We start from the raw sequence: 20645 nt of genomic DNA, 5'->3' as shown, positions 1-20645 counted from the left end.
ATTGGTCTTTTTTCTGAGGATGTAAAAATCTCAGCTGGGCTAATTACCTAACTTCTTCCAAAAATATAAATAAAGAATCACCTATTATTATCCCAGTTTGAAACCTTTTAAAATTAACCCCATGATTTCACAAATGTTTGGGTTTTATTTTATCCTCATCATCATATTGTATTCTTTAAGTGCATCATGTTTTCATACTGATTTTAGCAATGAGAGTGCAGGTGAAAAAGATTTAGAAACGGGTCCAACATTATCCAACAACTGAGAGGCAAGAAGAAGACCTTAGAAAGCTAGCCAGACAAAGAGAAAAAATTTGAATTTACCAAATTCAAATTTACCAATTTGAAAAAAAGAATTCTTCCTAAAATTGAACTTGATTGCTTTTATTCTTGGCCTCTTCTAAACTTCACATCCCACACTCTTTCACACTGAACTTGGACTCTACTCAATGAACTAAGGTTCCACAATTAGCCTGGGAACCAGCGATCTTTTCCAACTAGTGAATCAGCCAATGTAGAGGACATTTTGATTGTAAGAAATGAAATAAAGGTCGGTACTCAAGTAAACAGAATCTTGGAAATGTCACAGAATGGATAGCAAGAAAAGAGAAAACATTATATATAACCGAGTCAGAATTATCTGGTGGGGATAGGGGTAGAGTGGAGTAAATATCAATAATTTTTATAAGATGTATAAATGTTTAAGATTTACAAGATAATATGCAAATGAGAATCTTAACAGATTATGTTTCCTGCTTATAGTTTTCAGTATTTTCAAAAGGGCTTGAAATTCAAGGTCAAAATGTGACTCAAGTGTGGATACTCTGGGATGGAGCATATTTTAAAAATAAAAACAACATACTCCCTTGATTTGACAGTATGGCATAAAGGAAAAAACTCATTTAGGGCTTACTGTATTTTTGACTGATAATAATAACATAAGTTTAAAAAGAAAACTTTTCTGTCTTTGAAAAATGCTCCATTTTCCTCATTTATTTTTTTAAATTGAGATAAAATTTACATAGAGTGAAACGCACATATTTTGAATGTGCAATTCAGTGAGTCTATAGAAATAATACACCCATATAAGATCATCCATATCAAAATATTAAATATTTCCTTTCTCTCAGAAAGTGTTCTCAGGTACTCTTCAAGTCAATTTGCATCCCACAAAGGCAAATCCTGTTCTGATTTTGATCGCCATAGATTAGATTTGCCTAGTCTGGAACTTCTGATCAATGGAATCTAAATATATAAATGAATCTGTATTGTCTCATGTGTCACTAGCTTATTACTTTATATTGCTGAATAATATGCCATTGTATGACTATGTCACAATTTGTGTGTTACAAATAAAGCTGCTATAACTATTCTTGTTGATGTATTTTGCAGACAAATATTTTCATTTCTCTTGCATAAATACCTATTGGTGGAATTGCTATGTCTTAAGTAACTGTATATTTAACTTGATACGAAATTGCCAAATAGTTTTACAAAGTAATTGTACAATTTTACGTCTTCCAGAAGTATATGAGAGTTCCAACTACTCCACATCCTTGCAAACATTTGGTGTTGTTTTAAATTTGGTTCGTTCTACAGAGAGTAAAATGTCATATCATTTTGCAATCTCATTTATTTACATTTTTTTGCATTTTATTTGCAAAAAAATTGCATTTTCCTATTGATCATTGACAATCATCATTTTGATCATTGTCAATCACTTGAACATTTATATATCTTTAATGAAGTTTCTGTTCAAGTTTTTTGGCCATTTTTAATTGAATTTTCTGTTGATTATTTTTATGATTATTTTATAAATATTGGTTGCAAGTTCTTTGTAAGAGATATGTGTTGAGAGTTTGTCACTTGGTTTTTCATTTTCTTAGGATTTTTGTGTGTGTGTGTGTGAGGAAGATCAGCCCTGAGCTAACATCCATGCTAATCCTCCTCTTTTTGCTGAGGAAGATCGGCTCTGAGCTAACATCATTGCCAATCCTCCTCCTTTTTTTTTCCCCAAAGCCCCAGTAGATAGTTGTATGTCACAGATGCACATCCTTCTAGTTGCTGTACGTGGGACGCGGCCTCAGCATGGCCAGAGAAGCGGTGCATCGGTGCCCGCCCAGGATCCGAACCCGGGCCCGCCAGTAGCGGAGCACACGCACTTAACCGCTAAGCCACGGGGCTGGCCCAGGATGTTTTTTGATAAACAGAAGTTTTTAATTATGTTAAAGATATATGTATCACTTTTTCTTTTATGGTTAGTGCTTTGCAGGACTCTAAAAATCTTATGTATGTACAGTTCCTGAAGATACTCTCCAGTGTTTTCTTCTATAAGTTTTATAGTTTTAACTTTCATATTTAAGTCTATGATGCATAAACAAATAAATGGTTATGTTTGATGTAAGGTAAGGATCAAGGTTCTTTTTTTCCATATGTTTTGAATGCTATTGTAATTTTTAAAAATATGCTTTCCAGTTGTTTGCTACAACTATAAAGAAATGCTATTGATTTTTTTAGTTTTTGGCAACCTTGATAAGTTCACTTGTTAATTCTAGTAATGATTTTGAAAATGTCTTAGAATTTCCTGTGTACACATCTTGTTGCCTGCAAATAAAGACAGTTTTATTTCTTCTTTTCCTGTGAGTTTGCCTTTTTTTTCCTTGCATATTTGTAAGCTGGGACTTCAGAACAATGTTAAGTAGAAGTGCTGACAGCAATTTCTTTGCCCTTTTCTCATTCTTAGGGTACAAGTGTAAAAAATGTAAGTTTGATGTTAAGTAAGACACTATCTATAGGCTTTTCATAAATGTGCATTATCAAATTGAGGAAGTTCCCTTCTATTACTAGTTCTTAAGAGATTTTATCACAAATGGAGGTTGAATTTTGATAAATGCTTTTGCTGCATTTATTGAGATAATCATATTTTTCCCTCCTTTATTTTGTTAATTTGGTGAATTGCATTGATTTCTTTTCAAATGTTAAACCAACCTCTGTTACTGGGATAAACTACACTGATCGTGATGCCTTAACCTTTATATCTATTGCTGGATTCAATTTGCTAATATTTTATTAAGAATATTTTCATTTATGTTCACAAGAGATATTGGTCTGTAGTTTTGCTGTAATGGCTTTTTCTGTTTTCTTTATCAGGCTAATATTGGCCTCCTATAATGAGTTGAGGAATCATTCTTCCTCTTTTCTGAAAGTTTTTGTAAAACTGGTACCATTTTTTCTTACATGTTTGATAGAATTTATCAGTGAAGCCATCTCGGCCTTAGTTTTCTGGGTAAGAAAGTTTTTAATGAATATTTCAATTTCCATAATAAATATAGTGCTACTCAGCTTTGCCATTTCTCCTTTTGAAGTCAGTTTTGATATTTGTGATTTTCAAGGACTTTGTCCATTTTATCTTTGTTGTTTGCACGAATTATTTCAAATACCCCCGGTTCTTTCAATGTCTAGAATCTGCAGGTATATATCCTCTTTTAATTCTGAGACTAGTAATTTGTGTATTTTTTCTCTCTTTCTTGATCAGTTTTGCTAGGGGTTTGTATTAGTTCTCATTGCTGCTATAACAAACAAATTGCTACAAACGCAGTGGCTTAAAACAACCAAAATTTGCTCTCTAAATTCTGGAAGCCATAAGTCTGAAATGAGCCTTACAGGGCGACAATCAAAGTGTCAGCAGGGCTGGCTCCACCTGGAGACTCAGGGGGAATCCTTCCTTGCCTCCTCCAGTTTCTGGTGAGTACTGGCATTCTTGAGTATGTGGTCACATCACTACAATTTCTGCTTCCCTTGTCACATTTCCTTCTCCTCTTCTTCAGTCAAAGATCCCTCTGCCTCCCTCCTGCATGAACACTTGGCAATTACATTTAGGATCCAGCCACATAATCTAGGATAACCACTCATCTCAAAATCCTTTATTTAAGCATGTCTGCCAAGTTCTTTTTACTATTCTGTTCTCTAATTGGTCGTTAATCTTATCTTTCTGTTATCTTCCTTCTAATTACTTTGGATTTAATTTGCTCTTCTTATTTTAGCTTAAAGCGGAAATATGGATCACTGATTTTAAATATTCTTCATTTCTAATATAAGCATAAGAGCTATCAATTTCCCTCTACATAATATTTTATCTCTATCCTCAAATATTTTGATGTATATTCTATTTATTTATTTATTTATTTATTGACTTATTTATTTATTTTGGTGAGGAAGATCAGCCCTGAGCTAACATCCACTTCTGATCCTCCTCTTTTTTGCTGAAGAAGATTGGCCCTGGGCTAACATCTGTGCCCATCTTCCTCTACTTTATATGGGACGCCGCCACAGCATGGCTTGACAAGTGGTACATCAGTGCACACCCGGGATTCAAACCTGCGAACCCTTGGGCTGCTGAAGCAGAGTGTGCTTCTTAACTGCTATGCCACCGGGCCAGCCCCTTGATGTGTATTCTTTAGTTGAGCACATTCTCTAATTTACCTTGCGACTTCGTCAACCCACGAGTTATTTAGAAGTGTATTTTTTAATTTTTAGGTATTCAGGGATTTTTCTGGTTATATTACTGTTATTGATTCTATTTAATTCTATCATGGTCAGAGAACTGTCAAGGACTGTGATGGGTCTGAGAATTCACTCCACTTGCAAGCTAAAATGTTAACCTGCCACAAATTTATGGATGCTGGCAGAACATACGAGACTTCCAAGTCAGAGACAAAGGACTTCTTTATTACTTACAACAATAACAGCAGCCAGAGTATCAGCATTTATGCCAGTTCCCTGAGCCCTAATTCCCAGAGGGTCATGTAAAGAAAGCCAGGTGATGCCTGTACATGCAGCAGAGTGTGATATAGGAGGGAAACCCCAAACTTAGTGAATTCGAATCTTTCATAATCAGCAGGAAGCGTACCTAACCTTTGCCCTATAGGTCACTAAGATGCCATTCATTTATTTTTCAGTATATTTTCTCTGTGTTCTTCAAAATGAATTAATTTCTATTGATCTATATCCAGGGTCATTGACCTAACCCTTCTTTCTGCTGTCTTCAATCTGCTGTTAAACCCAACCATTAAATATTTCTTTTCAGTTATTGTTCTTCTCCATTTTAGAATTTACATTTGGTTCTTTTTCATAGGTTCCATTCCTCTGTTGAAATTCCCCATTTGTTTCCTCATTATGAACATCTTTTCCTTTAGGTCCTTGAACATATATGGCTGCTTTAAAGTTCTTGTCTACTAATTCCAACATTTATGTCAACTCAATCCATTAGTATTAGCTGCCTTTTCCCATGACTAAAGGTCATATTTTCCCATTTGTTCATATGTATAAAAAATTGTTATTGCATACAATACATTGTGAATGATACATTCAAGAGACACTGGATTTTACTATATTCCTCTGAAGAGTATTGATTTTTGTTCTAGCTTGCAGTTAAATTACTGGTTGACGAATTTGAACTTGAGGAGTCTTCTTTTATGGAACTTCCGTAAATGTGGAGACTTTGTTAGGGCATGTCTTATAAGTTCAGCCCTTTGTACTAAAGCAAATTCCATAAAGAACTTAGTCTACTAAGTGCAGCCCTTTAGGGGTTTCAGTGAAAAGCCCAGGTGTTTACTAAGTCTTTCTAAATAAGTAGGACTCAAACTCCAGACTCTGACTCCCCTCTGGTGGGCATCTATTGAAATATTTGTTCAGCTCTTTCAGCCTTGCAGCATTGCTTTCTACTAGATTCCTTAAAGTTTCCCCTGTGCATATTAAGATCAAGGATCAGACAAGGATTTGAGAGACTTTATACATAGAATTTAGTGCTCATTCTTTTTTAAGATTTCCCCCCTAAATTTGTAGTCACTTTTGCAGCCCCAAACTCTATCTTCTTACACTTGCTTTGGGTCACTCTCCAGTGTTTTCAAATAATGAGGGGTTTTTTTCCTATTATATTTTGTGCATAGTTTATGATTGTTATCTGTAGGAGAGTAAGTCTGATACAAGCTACTCTGACATCAGTGGAATTGAAGCTCAACTCCACTCAAGTTTACTTAAAACACCAAAGAAAATAATTATCAAAGCATCTGAAGAATAAATAAATGGAAATAAAAGATGATCCAAGGAAGAGAAAATTTTCCCATCTGCTATCTATAAAATGGGTGAAGCAATCCAATATAACTCACATTGCAAGAGATGGGATCAATACTATAACTAAAACTATCATATTTATTTTATTAGAAATCAACCTGGGAATAAGAAAAAGGGGAAGATAAAATCGTTGACACTAGGGCTAGCTAAATCTCATGTGGAAATTAGCGACATTATTTAATCCTGTTCTGCCTGACTCTGTGAATGTTTTCTTGTAGGTATAACAAAGCCAGAATTCTATATTATGTGTGTGTATTCTCATATATAAGTGTAAAGAGAATACATAATCCATACTGGTGGTGGAAGGGAATCCAACCATTTTCATCTTGGCTGACAATTACAGCTGAAAATAAGCAACTTTTTCCATATCATTTCCGACCATCTTGGAGCAAAACAAAAATGTATTTGAAAAATAATGAAACTATTGAAGCCAAAGGTAAAGTCAGAAAACAAAAAAAACCACTTAGGTAAATGTAGACATTTCCAAAGCTAGGAGTATTTGATGCTGAAGAGTAGCCTACCATCTGAAGTTTTTGTTTCCATGAAGAACACACATGAACCCACAGTAAAATGTGCAAATATTCTAAACTCTGTGGAACTCTCTCATCACAATTGCTATGCCCCAAAAAGGGCCAGTGAAGCCTATACACTCAAGACATTGCCTGAGGCAGCAACATCTATCACAATGGCAATTTTCTATAGCAATGCTTTTCAAAATATAGCATGAATAAAAATCACCCAAGATCCTCCTAAACTGCAGATTTTGTGTTGTGAGTGCCTCCTTTTGCACTCTAGGCATCTCTCTGGCCTGATTCTAGTCCTGACCATGCTGACCTGGGTGACAGTTAAGACAAGAATCAGAACGAATTAGGGAATTGAGACTTCAAGAAGAAAAAAGAAACACCAAACAGGGGACGGGAGATTAGAAATGCAACATAACTTTCATCCACTCAGAATTACACTGGTTATAACTCTTCCTTAACCCCTGCAGCGCCCGGGAGCACATGAAAGGAAGGAGTCAACCTGCTTACCCAGAGCAGTAAGAACATCACAGTAGTGGAATATTGCAGACAGTACTCTGTATTTATATATTTCTTTTTTGGTGGCCCGGAATTTATACTTAAGCCATTAAATGTTTCACATAGATTGAAGAAATTTTTCACTGAGCTTTTGAATGACAATTTGTTAGTTTTATAAACAATTGAAATCAAACAATCAAAATCAAACAAATTCAAGAAAGAACAATAAATAAGAACCTTGTTTAACTCCCTTTTATGAATTATGCTCTTTAAAAGATACATCTGTAACAGTGGAGTAATATGGAAAAATGTCATAATGTAGTAGTAAATGAAAAATATACATGATATAAAATTGTATTTGCAATGTGATTACAACTATTTTTTGAAAAATTATACATAGAAAAAAACTAAAAAACATTTACATTTCAACCAATGGTTTTATTTGAGCAGCAGAACTATGGTTGATTCATATTTCTTCCTCATATCTCTCTTTTTTTTTTTTTTTTTTTTGGTGAGAAACCTTAGCCCTGAGCTAACATCCGATGTCAATCCTCCTCTTTTTGCTGAGGAAGATTGGCCCTGGGCTAACATCAGTGCCCATCTTCCTCTACTTTTTATGGGACACCGCAACAGCATGTCTTGACAAGCAATGTGTCAGTCCTCACCCGGGATCCAATCCCACGAACCCTGGGCCACCCAAAGCAGAGTACGTGAACTTAACCGATACCCACCAGGCTGGCACCCCTCATACCCTTTTTTAATAGCATGTGTGACTTCTTTTAATTGAAATGTCTATGTGTTATCAAGATGACTCACATCCAGGTTTATTCACACAGAGATCTGATCAGCAGAGAATCTAACAACTCATTCGTCAGTTATCAAGAAGTTTTACAAAGTCAGTTCTTATATTAAATTTATAGAGTTAAGCATCAACTAGAACAATCTTTACTCTAGGCAGAATTCTAGTCAACAAAGAAAAATTTTAGGCAAAGTTAAAAATGGAACCTTGTCACCCAAGAGTTCATGAAAGTCCAGGAAAGAAACATGACACATATTCAGGTAACTGCCCTAGACTTCAAAAAAGCCGATGTTTAAAAGTTAAAAAAAATTAAAACATACATGATTCTACGACACTGGACTCTAAAATGTGAAGGCAGATCAAGAGAGTTAGGAATGGTCAAAATAATTCTGGTGACTGGAAGCAGAGAGTTCAGGCTATGATGGGATTAAACAATGGGTAGGATGCAAAATCTAACTCAATCTTAGAGGCTGTCAAAGTAAAATTTTCAAAAAGCTAGAAACAGGATTCTCATATAATTATAGAATAAATAGATGTCAAAGTCTTATTTAACTCATTAATGAAGGAACCAGTAAGAGGAAAAGCTGCTTCAAAGAGCATTTGAAGAATTAACTATTCACAAACATTTTTAAAAGATAAATTTAAAATAGGCTTGCTAGTTAGGAACAAAACTAGTTAATGTCCTAGAGGGCAATAAAACCATAATATTTAGGTTATCATTTCTACTATACAGAAATATACAAGTTAATATGTAATTTCACATTGTCTAAGCTTTTATCAAATAACAAAATTGACAGAAGTGCATCCTCCTCAAGAATTAAATCATCCTTGAGTGGAACAGCTAAACAATGCCATTAACATTGCTACTCTTTTGCCTTATGTCTATATTTTTGTATAATTTTTCTTATAAGGGGTAAGAAAGGCTTCCCAAAGAAGGTGATGTTTAAACTGCAATTAGAAGACAAACAGGAGTTTGCTGTACAAAAGGGCAGGCTGGGAGCATTCCAAGCAATTATAAGGACAATTACAAGGATGCAAAAACTAGCAAAATGGTGTTAGGAAGGCTAATTAAAGTCTAATCTCCCTGCCAGCAGTTTTGCCCCTTCTGGGTTATTCTCCAGACTTCAGCCAGTGTGATCTTATTAAAGAGGTCATCGTAAATCTGATCATTTTAGCCATAAGTTTACCATACTCCAATGTCTCCCTTTTGCTTACTGAAGAAGATCCAACCCTCGTAGGCTGATTTCTAAGTCCTTTATTTGGACTCTTCCTAACCATCCCTCTCCACCTCCCCACTTGGATACTGAGATGCAGACTTGCTAAGTCATTTAGTGTCCTGCCACTGTGTCTCATTCCTCTCTTTCCTTCTGGAATGCCTTTCTCACCTTGTCTGCCTATATTAATAATTCTCAGCCTTGGTTGGTTGCACATTAAAATCATTTGAAAACTTTCAAAAAATACTGATGCCCAGGTCCTAACTCCAGATCAATTAAATCAGAATTCTAGAGGATGGATTGCTATAATCAATTTTTGTAAAGTTGCCCAGGTAATCTTAATGTGCAGCCAAACTTAAAAATTAATGATATCAAAGGGCAAAGTTGAAAAGTCACTGGCTTATATACACTCCTCCTCATCCCTCAAAGTTCCTCCTAAACACCATATCCTCCATGAAGTGCTCCTTAGCTCCCCACTCCCACACCTGCATGATTAGTTATTCCATTCTCAATACTCCTAAAGCCCTCAGAACATACCTCCTTGGAGTTTGTAATGACTAATATGTAAGTATATCTCAATGACAAAGAATTAAAAACTCCATTATGTCAGAGACTATATGTACTTATTTTTTAATCTCTGTCAACTAGTACCATGTCTTACATATAGAAAGAATTATGTTAATGACGAATGAATGAATATATTAGTGACGAATGAAAGGAGAAAAGGAAAACAATAAAAAAAAAAAAGCTTCATAAAGATTGAGGTTTGCAAAAAGAACATCATGTGGGGCCGGCCCCGTGGCTTAGCAGTTGGGTGCGCGCACTCCGCTACTGGCATCCCGGGTTCGGATCCTGGGCGCACACTGATGCACCGCTTCCCGGGCCATGCTGAGGCCACGTCCCACATACAGCAACTAGAAGGATGTGCAACTATGACATACAACTCTCTACTGGGGCTTTGGGGGGGAAAAAAAAAAGGAGGAGGATTGGCAATGGATGTTAGCTCAGAGCCAGTCTTCCTCAGCAAAAAGGGGAGGATTGGCATAGATGTTAGCTCAGGGCTGATCTTTCTCACAAAAAAAAATAATAATAATAATAATAATAATAAAAAGAACATCATGATCCAAAAGGGAAAGATCTTCACCTTGGGACTAACAGTGTACAATGATAAGTGATAAGAGAAATTAAAATTCCTCAAATTCAATCTATAGTCTAATCAAATTGCTACATCAGGATCCTGACACAAATACAGAGCACTTATAAGGCCCTAAGACTGTCTTTTTAGCTTTTCACTGAAAAAAAGACATACAGGAAGAAAAGTTCTTATATCATATGTGTAAAGCTTGCTGAATTTTCACAAATTAAACACAATCATGCAAGTAGCCTTCAAATCATTACCAGTATCACAAAATCTCCACCCCCTCCATGCTCCCTTCCTAGTGACTATTCATCCCCGAAGTACCACTATCCTGACTTCTAACACAATAGATTGATTTTACCTGTTTTCCTACTTTATAAAAGTAACCATCAAGTTTATATTTTTTCGTGGCTTTTCCATTCAACATCGTGAGACCCATCTATATTGGTGCATACCATGGAGACCATTCATTGTTAACATTATATAGTAACCCATTATTTGAACACAGTATAAGTTATTTATCCATTCTACTGTGGATGGACATTGGTTATTTTCTAATTTTTGCCTATTATGAATAGACTGCAATGATATTCTAGCACATATCTTTTGGTGACCATATGAACGTATGTTTGCTGGGTATATACCTAGGAGTAGAATTACCAGGTCATGGGATACACATATGCTCACCTTTAGTAGATACTGCTGAGTAGTTTGCACCAAATTTATTCTTCAACCTGCAGTGTATGAGAGATCCAGTTCCTTCACCAACACTTGATATTTTCCATCATTTTCATTTAGTCTTTTGGTGGTATCCCATTGTGGTTTTAGTTTACATTTCCCTATGTTTAGTACAATTGAGCACCTTTTCATATGTTTATTATACATTTGAATATTCTCTTTTGTGAAGTTTTTGCCTGCCGCTTTATTGGGCTGTTGTCTTTTTCTTGCTAATTTGTGAGATTTCCTTATATATTATGAGTACAATTTCTTTGTTAGATACATATACCACAAGTATTTTTTCAGTCTCTAATCGTGTCTTTGGATAAATGGTTCTGACTTTTCTTATACCCTATTGTGTCACTATTTTATTCTATGTTAGGGTTTTTGATGCCTGTTTCAACAATTTTATCTACCTGAAAGTCAGAAAGATGTTAACCTATATTTTTCTCTAAGTGTTTTATTATTTTATCTTTTACATTTAGATCTACAGATCATCTGAAACCGATTTTTGTATATATGGTGTGTGATACATTTTTTTCCACCTGGATATCCAATTAATGCAGCATCATTTATTGAAAAGATCATCCTTTCCCCGCTAGAGTCCAGTGTTGCTTTTGTCATAGACCATTTGACCATATATGTGTAGGTCTGTTACTAGACTCTTTGTTCTATTCCAGTGGTTAGTTTGTCTATTCTTATGCTAATATCGTACTGTCTCAATAACTTATCATATCTTTATAATAAATCTTTCTACCAAACAACGTGACACTCCAGCTTTATTCCACTTGAAGTTTGCCCTGGCTATTCTTAGGCTGTTGTCTTTTCATGTGAATTTTAGAATCAGTTTATCAAATTTAACCTCCTAAAAAATCCTACTGAAATTTTGTTTTGATATTACATTGACTTTATAGATTAATCTGGGAAGAACTGAAATATTAACAGCATTGAATCTTCCTACCCACGGACACGGCATTTCTTTAGGTCTTCTTTGACTGCTCTCAATAATATTTTACAGTTTTCAATGTAGAAATATTGCATATCTTTTATCATATTTGTTCCTAGTTTTATATGTTTTTTGCTATTATAGTAAATTATATATGTGTCTGATGTCCCTAAGACCACCCCCAGGTTCAGTGATTCTGTAGGTGGACTCACAGGACCCAGCATATGGTCATAGTCATGGCTATGATTTACAACTGCAAAAGGAGACAAAGCAAAATCAGCAAAAGGAAAAGATTCATGGAGCAAAGTCCAGGGAAACCAACTGCAAGCTTCCCAGGGTCCTCTCCCAGGGCAGTCTCACAGGACACACTTAATTTCCCCAGCAATAAGTTGTGACAACACGTGCAAAACATTGTCTACCAGGGAAGCTCATAAGAGACTCAGTGCCCACCATACCAAAATTCCAGACCCTAGGAAGGAAAGCAGATGTTCAGAATAAAACACATTGTTTGCACAGTTTAGGCACAGTGAACAACTCTCATCAGTTAGGGTCATCGGAACCCTCCAGAAATCCAAGTTCCCAGATAACAGCTACAGGCCAACCTTGCAAGTAGGCCATTTTATGGATAAGCATTCTCAAGTCTGCTAAGTTAACTCTTTTCTGAACAGTATCTTTTAGAATTTTATTTCCTGTTTGGTTTCGGCTGCTATATAGGAATACAACTGATTTTTACATGTTGTTATTATATCCAGTGACTTGTAATAGTGTATGTGTAGATTCTTCCAGATTTTCTACGTACACAATCATGTAGCTACTGACTTTCTTTTTAATAGAAATTTTGAACTCCTTCCCCCAGGATGGAAAAAAAATATAGTGATTTAATCAGGCTATAATTTTCTATTATTACACAAACACAGTGTGAAATGTAGTACAGAAAAGAGCTAAATACCTCCACCTCCTTTCAAATATACAAAAATGAAGAAGAAAGAGAGGTATAGACACTCACAAGTTTCAGAAAAGCAAGCAGGCCTATTATAATATAGTATAATAGCATAAGAATATAGTATAATATAATAGTACAGTATATAGTACAATACATATTATAATATGCATATACATAACCATTCAGCATTCCCAATCAGAGACATTTTGGGAGACAATCCTTTAGGTATGGATATATAGTCTTTCTAATTTGGTTTGCAATTGCTGATAAAATTATCTCATCCCAAAACAGGTTGGGAAGCTCTGCTCTAGGCAAGAATGGAATGGTAAGCCATTGTTCTCTACATCCTCTTACTATTAACCCTTTTTACAATCACTTTATTCTTTCTTTGTAACTTTTTCTTTACAAAAAGACTTAACGTATACAAGCTCAGACTCCTTTATGAAAGTGTCACACATCTATGTAGCTTAAGCAAAAAGGAAATTTTATTATAAGAAAAATGGTATCTCATAAAACCTATGGAAAAAATTGGGGCTGTGGCTCAGGAAGTCCTCATAACTCTCTGGCCATCTTCTTTCTACCTCTGTAATTTGCTTTCTTCTCTCTCATACTCTATAAAATGCTTTCTCTAGCTCTCTGATGCACATAGCTGAAAATCTGGCCTTGAAAAACTATTGAACTGTAGTATGTTAGAGCTTCAGTTATCAGACGGATATCACTTCCTTCATCTCCCAAATCAGAAAAGATTACAAACAATATATATCTTTATCTACCACAGATTTTATCATATAAGTAGCTTCACGATGATGATAATAGCAATGGCAGTGGTTAGATTAGGAGCCTATAGCCCCATAATCACTCATAAATCTCAAGGGGCCAATTTAATTGCTGGTGCTCTGATCACCAGTATAGAACCAGGTCCCACCTCCTCATCAGCTCCGCTGTTGATGGGAAAAGAAGACCCTTCACACGATCAAGCTGGGCTCCACTGGTTTAAGAACTGAGCACGGCTAATCATGACATGGTAGATATCAAGATCTACACCTCGGTGAGTGCTATGTACTGAATCGTGTCTCCCAAAATTCCTATGTTAAAGCCCTAACCTCTAATATGACTGTATTTGGAATACTCCCTTAAGGAGGTAATTAAGATTAAATAAGGTCAAAAGAGTGTGGCCTTGATCTGATAGGATCAGCGAGCCTTATAAGAAGAGGAAGAGAGAAAGATCTCTCTCTCTCTCTCTCTCTCTCTTTCTCTCCATGCACACACACCAAGGAAAGGCCATATCAGGACATAGTGAGAAAGCAGCCATTTGCGAGCCAAGAAAAGAGTGCTCACCAAACAACGAATTGAGCAGAAACTTGATCTTGGACTTCTGGCCTCCAGAACTGTGAAAAAAGAAATTGTTGTTTAAGCCACCCAGTCTGTGGTATTTTGCTATGGCAGCCCGAGCTGACTAAGACAGTGGGCATAGACAAAGACCAAGAAACCTTCCTTGTAATTCTGTCCAACCCTACTGTCTAATCTCATTCCAATTTCTAGTCATACCACTTCCTACCGGAGTCTGTTGATTTCATTAGTGACCCTATAAGAGGATCTTGATTTAGCCTCCCTCAGCTTAGCCTACCCCACAAGCCCATAGACATAGGAGCCACTCTGAAAAATCCATTCTCTTTTCACAAACTTTTGTTAGCCATCACCAGATTGTGTTTTCTCCTGATTCCTCCCATCTGGGGAACCATTAAATTCCTGAGACCTCTACCTTTTCTCCAGTTGACCATTCTAAGTCTCAGGCCTGCAGCCAATCTGTCCACATTTGCTGGACTGCAAGATCCTGCTCCTGCCCCTGCAAGACCAAGGCAGTGTCTATGTGTAGACAGCACTCTTCACCATAGTCCGTCATGAAGAGCAGATAGGGCACCAGCTCTTCCCTTGAAGGCGAAGGGATCAGGAGAGGAAGAAGGAAGTCAGTCTCCAGACAAGTCAACCATCACAGATGCCGGAAAACGTGAGAGGTCTGGCCTGCCACTAGCTTATTGTAGTTTATTTTTCCCCTCATTCTGCCTACCTAAGACCCTTAAACTCCTCACTTTTCACATATCTGGAGGCTAATCTCGTGTGAGAAACACTTAGAAAAACAAGTGTGACAGCTCTGCTTGAGGCCCAGAAAGAAGGCTCCTTCTGAAAGGGGCCCTTTGGTTGTTTTCCCAGGTAAGATGTTTAAGACTTGATCTCTGTTGCCTGAATTCCTTTGTCACCACACCCAAGGTCATTTTAAAGAAAATTCCAAAGTCCAAGCCAAGGGGATAGAATTGCTCTTAATCCTTCAGCAGTGCCGTCATTTGATCCCGAGACCCGCTGGGGTGATTATTGTGTGTCTGAGGAGCACAGCTAAGCAGACAGAAGAAGGAAGTGGCCGCCACTGCAGGAGGCCAGCTTCCTGAGCCTTATTTCTGTGTTGATGTGCTGTTGTTACTTCCCAAGACTCAAGGGCCTATAGCACTCCCACCAAACTTTCTTCCTATCACCTCAAGATAATGCTGTAACAGCTGTTCCTCCTTTCAGAGATCACAAATTCATTGATATTTTGTTAAAATTGTTCATTTTATTGAGAAAGAGGAATCAGAATTATTTCCTGGTTTTCTCATGCCTAGAAAAGGCTAAGGTTGATGTGGAACGTGAAATTATAATTCTCATCACCCTTATATCTGTGACTTAGTATTTCATTGGAACGTTGAAAAATTGTATTGTAAAAGGAAATGGAGAATTAAAGAAACAACTAGGGTGCTTTTTTATTTTTTAATTTGTTTTTATTTTCTTTCTAACTTCCTGAGTGATAGGGGAATGAAAAGGCTGACGACCAAACGTCTGGGATGTTCTGGGACCTCTCTGTCCCCTGAGCCAGTTATGCGTACATTCTCCAGCGCTGCAAAGACTAATCACCAGCCTGGGTTGTTCCTAACTCATGACCAGACTGAGCGGCAGCCCCCAGCTTCCTGTCATGCTGAACTCTGGAAGCCACTGATTGCCGGCCTGGCCAACCTGCCGCCAGCCTCCAGCAAACCTGCCAAAGTTATCCGCTTTGGTATTTTCTTGCCTCTGAGATTAAAGGGGTAGATCCTTCCCAACAACCAGCTGAACGGAAGGGAGTGGGGGAGCTCTGCTTCAGGGTGTAAAACAGACTCATTTCTTTTCAGGCCCTAGAGGCAAACATGTCTAGGGAGTATTCCTCTCACAGAAGAAACGTTCCTTCTATTAAAACACTCAGGTTTAAAAAGTTTGGAAGCTTTAAGAGAGTTCTGGAAACTGAACATCTAAGTAAAGATAAAATTTGAAGAATGAGCATCATTAAATAATGTCTTTAACTTTCTCATTTTTTCCACCAAATACAAAAGAGCTTAGGGAAGATAAAAGTGAATCTTATTATTTTTCTCACAGGAATGATACCATATCGATTTATATTCCCTAACCTCTTTCTCTTCTCCCATTCCCCCAAATTCTCTCCCACTAGTACTGTTCAGACATAAAGGAAGACAAGGAGAGATTAGGCAGTAAGTGGCTGTAACAGCCCCTATAGCCTGGGGGCATGTGGTGTCCCTGCTATTCCTCAGGACTGGGTTCCACGGGCTCCACCAACAGTCCCCGGATGGATTTTGACTCTCAAAAGGCACACACAGTTCAACACGATAGGAGTTTAATTCAAGCTGCTATGGATGGTGTATTTGAGCTTCTAGGTTTACTAAGAAATATCCCTAACTGCGTTAAAGAAAGTGAGAATTTTTAGATTTTCTTCTAATTCTTGCAGAAAAAAAGGACAAGTTAAGGAAAATCAATATTATTTAAGTCTGCCAAGAACAAAAGATCTCTCTCCCAGAAGACACTATAAACCTCACTGCCTGTCCCCTTGCCCCAGTCTGCACCTGTGCATGCACACGGAACAGTGAAGTCACTTCAATTATACCACTGCTACAGGCTTCAGACTTTTTCAGGAAACCCAAAATCATCCTCTCCATATAATTGTTGGCACCATACATCATCTCCTAAATAAACCAATAAATGTTTTAACATTCCTTGCAGTTTTCAAATCCCACATTAACTTCTCTGGTCCTCCAAACACGCTGTGAGATGGGACTTTCCTTTCCCGGTTTCACAGAGAGGGAACTGAGGTTCAAGAAGGTAAGGAAAATAAAGAAATGGAGTAGGGACCAGCACCCAGGGCTTCTGATTCTGAATCTTCAGTCAGCCTGTAGTCCTACATCTGTGACCACTCAGAGGCCATTTGGCCTTGGGTACATTGGATAATATATCTAGGTTTAGATTCCTTTATTGCAAAAAAGGAAGGAGAAGGAAGCAGAGGAAGGTTGAGCCAGTTGATGTTTATAGTCTCTTCGTTTCTACAGTTCCATAAATTCCAGAACCTTCTCAGGATACCTGACTGGCCCTGGCTTCTTCTCACGTTTCTTGAGAGTAATCAATAACAACTTTTTGCTTCTTCCTTGTGTAAGCAAGAAATCAGCTGACGTCACCATGACCTCTGAGAGTTCCAGCAAATTTGCAAATTCACATCAAATGGGAAGGCTGTTGCCCTTCTCAAAATCCCTGCAGATCTATGTGTCTTACGCTCTATGGTCTACATCAATTTTCTTGTTCCCACTGAAATCTAGACTTCACTCTAACCACTAGCAGCTGTTATTTCCATTTTTCCAATGAAGACTCAGATGTAAGCCACTGTCCCCTCTCTTCAATTCCTCCCCCACCCCCGCCAGACACCACTCACTGACAGCACTGGATTACCTATCTAGCAGATTTCACTGAAGCTGAAGTTCACCAAAGGCGGGGCCATCACAGCATTTGAAATCAATGCGCATTATGACCTACTCTCTTCTTAAAAGTACTCTACCACCCCAGCCCACACAACATTCTCATTGGCTGGCATGTCTCAGGCAACCCCTTGCCAGCTGACGGGCTGCTCACACCTTCTAGCAGCACCACAGTCAGCGGAGAGGGAATGGAGAGCCGGCCTTGTCATTCAAAGGACACAACAAAAAGATGTTCTAAATAAAAAGCCATCACCTCCACTCAGTAAGTGCTTTCCTCCTTTTGGGGCAGATATAGCTGTAATCAGCTGTGTTTTAAAATAGCATGTCTTTTCTCTTTGCCACACTGATGTCAACTGATGTGATAGAGCAGAGAGAGCACTCGGAGGGCAGCCAGTCCTACTTTTGCACCTGGATCTCAGTTTCCCTGTCTGAAGAAGGGGCTCAGAAAAGAATGAATTCTTAACTTTTTTTTTTGAAGAGTTCTTATGAATTTCTACCAAACTTGAGACTATTGGAGAAGGGAGAGAAGAAAGCTATGCAGGCCACAGGCTGCAGGTGACAGCACAGCTGCTGAGAGCAACCACAGGGGAAGCAGAAGGATTCCCACCAGCTCAGCAAAAGGAAGCAAGCGATGGTAACGCACTGGACTGAACTCAGATAATCCGGTCCTAATCCTAGCTCTATAGCACTTTTAGAAGTGTTGATTTTTGTCAAGTTGCCTAACCTGTTTAGAATTCATTTTACTCATCTGTGTAAACATGCATAATCTCTGCCCCATCTATCTCACTGGGTTTATATGTGATTGAAACGAGGTAATGTGTGTGAAATTATATAAAATGTTATACAACATTTATAACATTGACTGTCAGCTGGCACTCACTCCCACTTCATGGGCCAGCAACATCAAGGAATAAACCATCCAGCGTAAATGGTTCATCCAGTTTAGATTTTGTTAAGTGGATCAGAAATTCTACTTACCAGGATTGTCTTATGTCAATTGTATGTCAGTTTTCTAAAACAAAAACATCTCAGGAAACGCAGGAAATCCTATATAAGGCCTGTGGGTGAAATCTGATTGCAATTGACATTTGTGTTGAAATATTGACACAGGTAGGCTATGTCAGCGTCATATTTGAAGTGCATGTTTTTATGAAACTCATATGAGGAGGTAGAGGAAGAAATATAGTAGTCCTCCTCTATATTTTATTTTCAAAGAACACAAAATTTGGAGTATTTTATTACTATTATTATTATTATGGTATTATTAATATTTTTATCATCAAGCTTATCATTATTATTGTGATATATGGATTATTTTCCTTTCTGGCCATTAGCCTAGATACTCTAAAGCCTCATCCTTTAAGATCAAAGGAAGATTTATGAGATATTAAAAAATTGTTGTAATTTATTATATTAACTTGGGCTACCAGTTGCATCATTCAGAAGTTGTACAAATTGAATCCACAAATATCAGAGCTTTGGCAGATCCAGAAATAGAAATTAGATTTTGAACACAGAGATTTCAGGGAAAAGAATAATGGGATTAAGGTTCAAACCTGCAGTCAAATTAGGAAAATAAATATGCTCCACACAATAATTTATTTTCTTCAAGTTCAAGGGAATATAAATACTTTCAATTATGTACCATGTTGCATTTCAGCATTATTTGTTTCTCTTTGTAAATATAGATAATGTGGGCATTTTACTAGAATTACAAAATTTCTACATGATTATTTCTACAAATGATAAATAAAGAGGATAAAATCTACTGCTGAGAGGAAACCACTGTGTAAATTTATGGACTGAAGGAAAGGTTCTTGAACACTTAGGGCATACACCATTCCAAACTACCTTTGACGAAAATGGCTTCAACCAGTATCATCTCTTCCTTGTTCCCTTTCAGTTACTCTAGATTTGAGAGCTTGCCTTATGGAATGAGGCTGGAGTCAGGCACCGCCCCAACCCAGGATGCAAGCAGGGCCCACAGTACTAACCAAAAGCACCGAAGGAGGAAGCCTGGCCCTTCCTTAGACCTCTGTCGAAAGAAGCGTTCTCTCACACTGAGTGGCACCAAACATACCCAGGCAGACGCTCATTTTATGAAACATAAATGCAGAGTGAACAAAGAATGTTGCAAATCACTCAGCATGGATAGCTGCTGCCCCAGCAACTCTGAGCACTGCTCATGAAGGCTGCTCTGCATTCCAGAAAACCAAAAAAAGAGAGCCCTGATAAGATAACCAGGTAATTAATGAGGCAATTTCCCCTTCCTGCTCACATGCTGCATTTATTTTTTAATATAAATTCTCATCATGTTAAGTAATAATATACTCTCTTCCGGTAACCTTTAAGAACTTGGCCAAATGGAGCATTATAAACATGTTATTCACATTTTTTGTGTCTATTTTTTCAGTTTTTAGCTTACACACACACACAAAAAAAGCTTATAAATATATTCGGCCTTTTTTCGGTTTTTCTTTGCTTTTTTTATTCTTTTTTACAGAAGTGATTTCATCTTTTACTTTTATAATCAGCTTTTTTTTCAGGTTCTATAAAGTGGACATTTTACATGATATCAAATATTCATTTATTATAGAGAATTTTTAAAAAATTTTAGCAGCAGAATTATTTTCTCAGTAAAATTGAATATGGACCTCAGTATGTAAAAAAATCGATAAAAGCTTAGCTATACTAAAATAACGTGATGCCAATGGCCTATACCCCACCTATGCAGTCACATCCCTTCCCCCTGACTCATAAACTGCCCAGAGAAAACAACAGAACATAGGTCAAAAAAACCACTTCTGCTGCATCGTTTCTAATAAACACACGGCATTACACATTGCTTACTGTTCAATTAAAAAACATTCTTGGGGGCCGGCCCCCGTGGCATGGCGGTTAAGTGTGCGCACTCTGCT

The sequence above is a fragment of the Diceros bicornis genome, chromosome 11, assembly GCF_020826845.1.
Source record: "Diceros bicornis minor isolate mBicDic1 chromosome 11, mDicBic1.mat.cur, whole genome shotgun sequence".
Classification (NCBI taxonomy): Eukaryota; Metazoa; Chordata; class Mammalia; order Perissodactyla; family Rhinocerotidae; genus Diceros; species Diceros bicornis.
The sequence above is the reverse complement of the archived record's forward strand: the minus strand, read 5'-3'. Positions refer to the sequence as shown.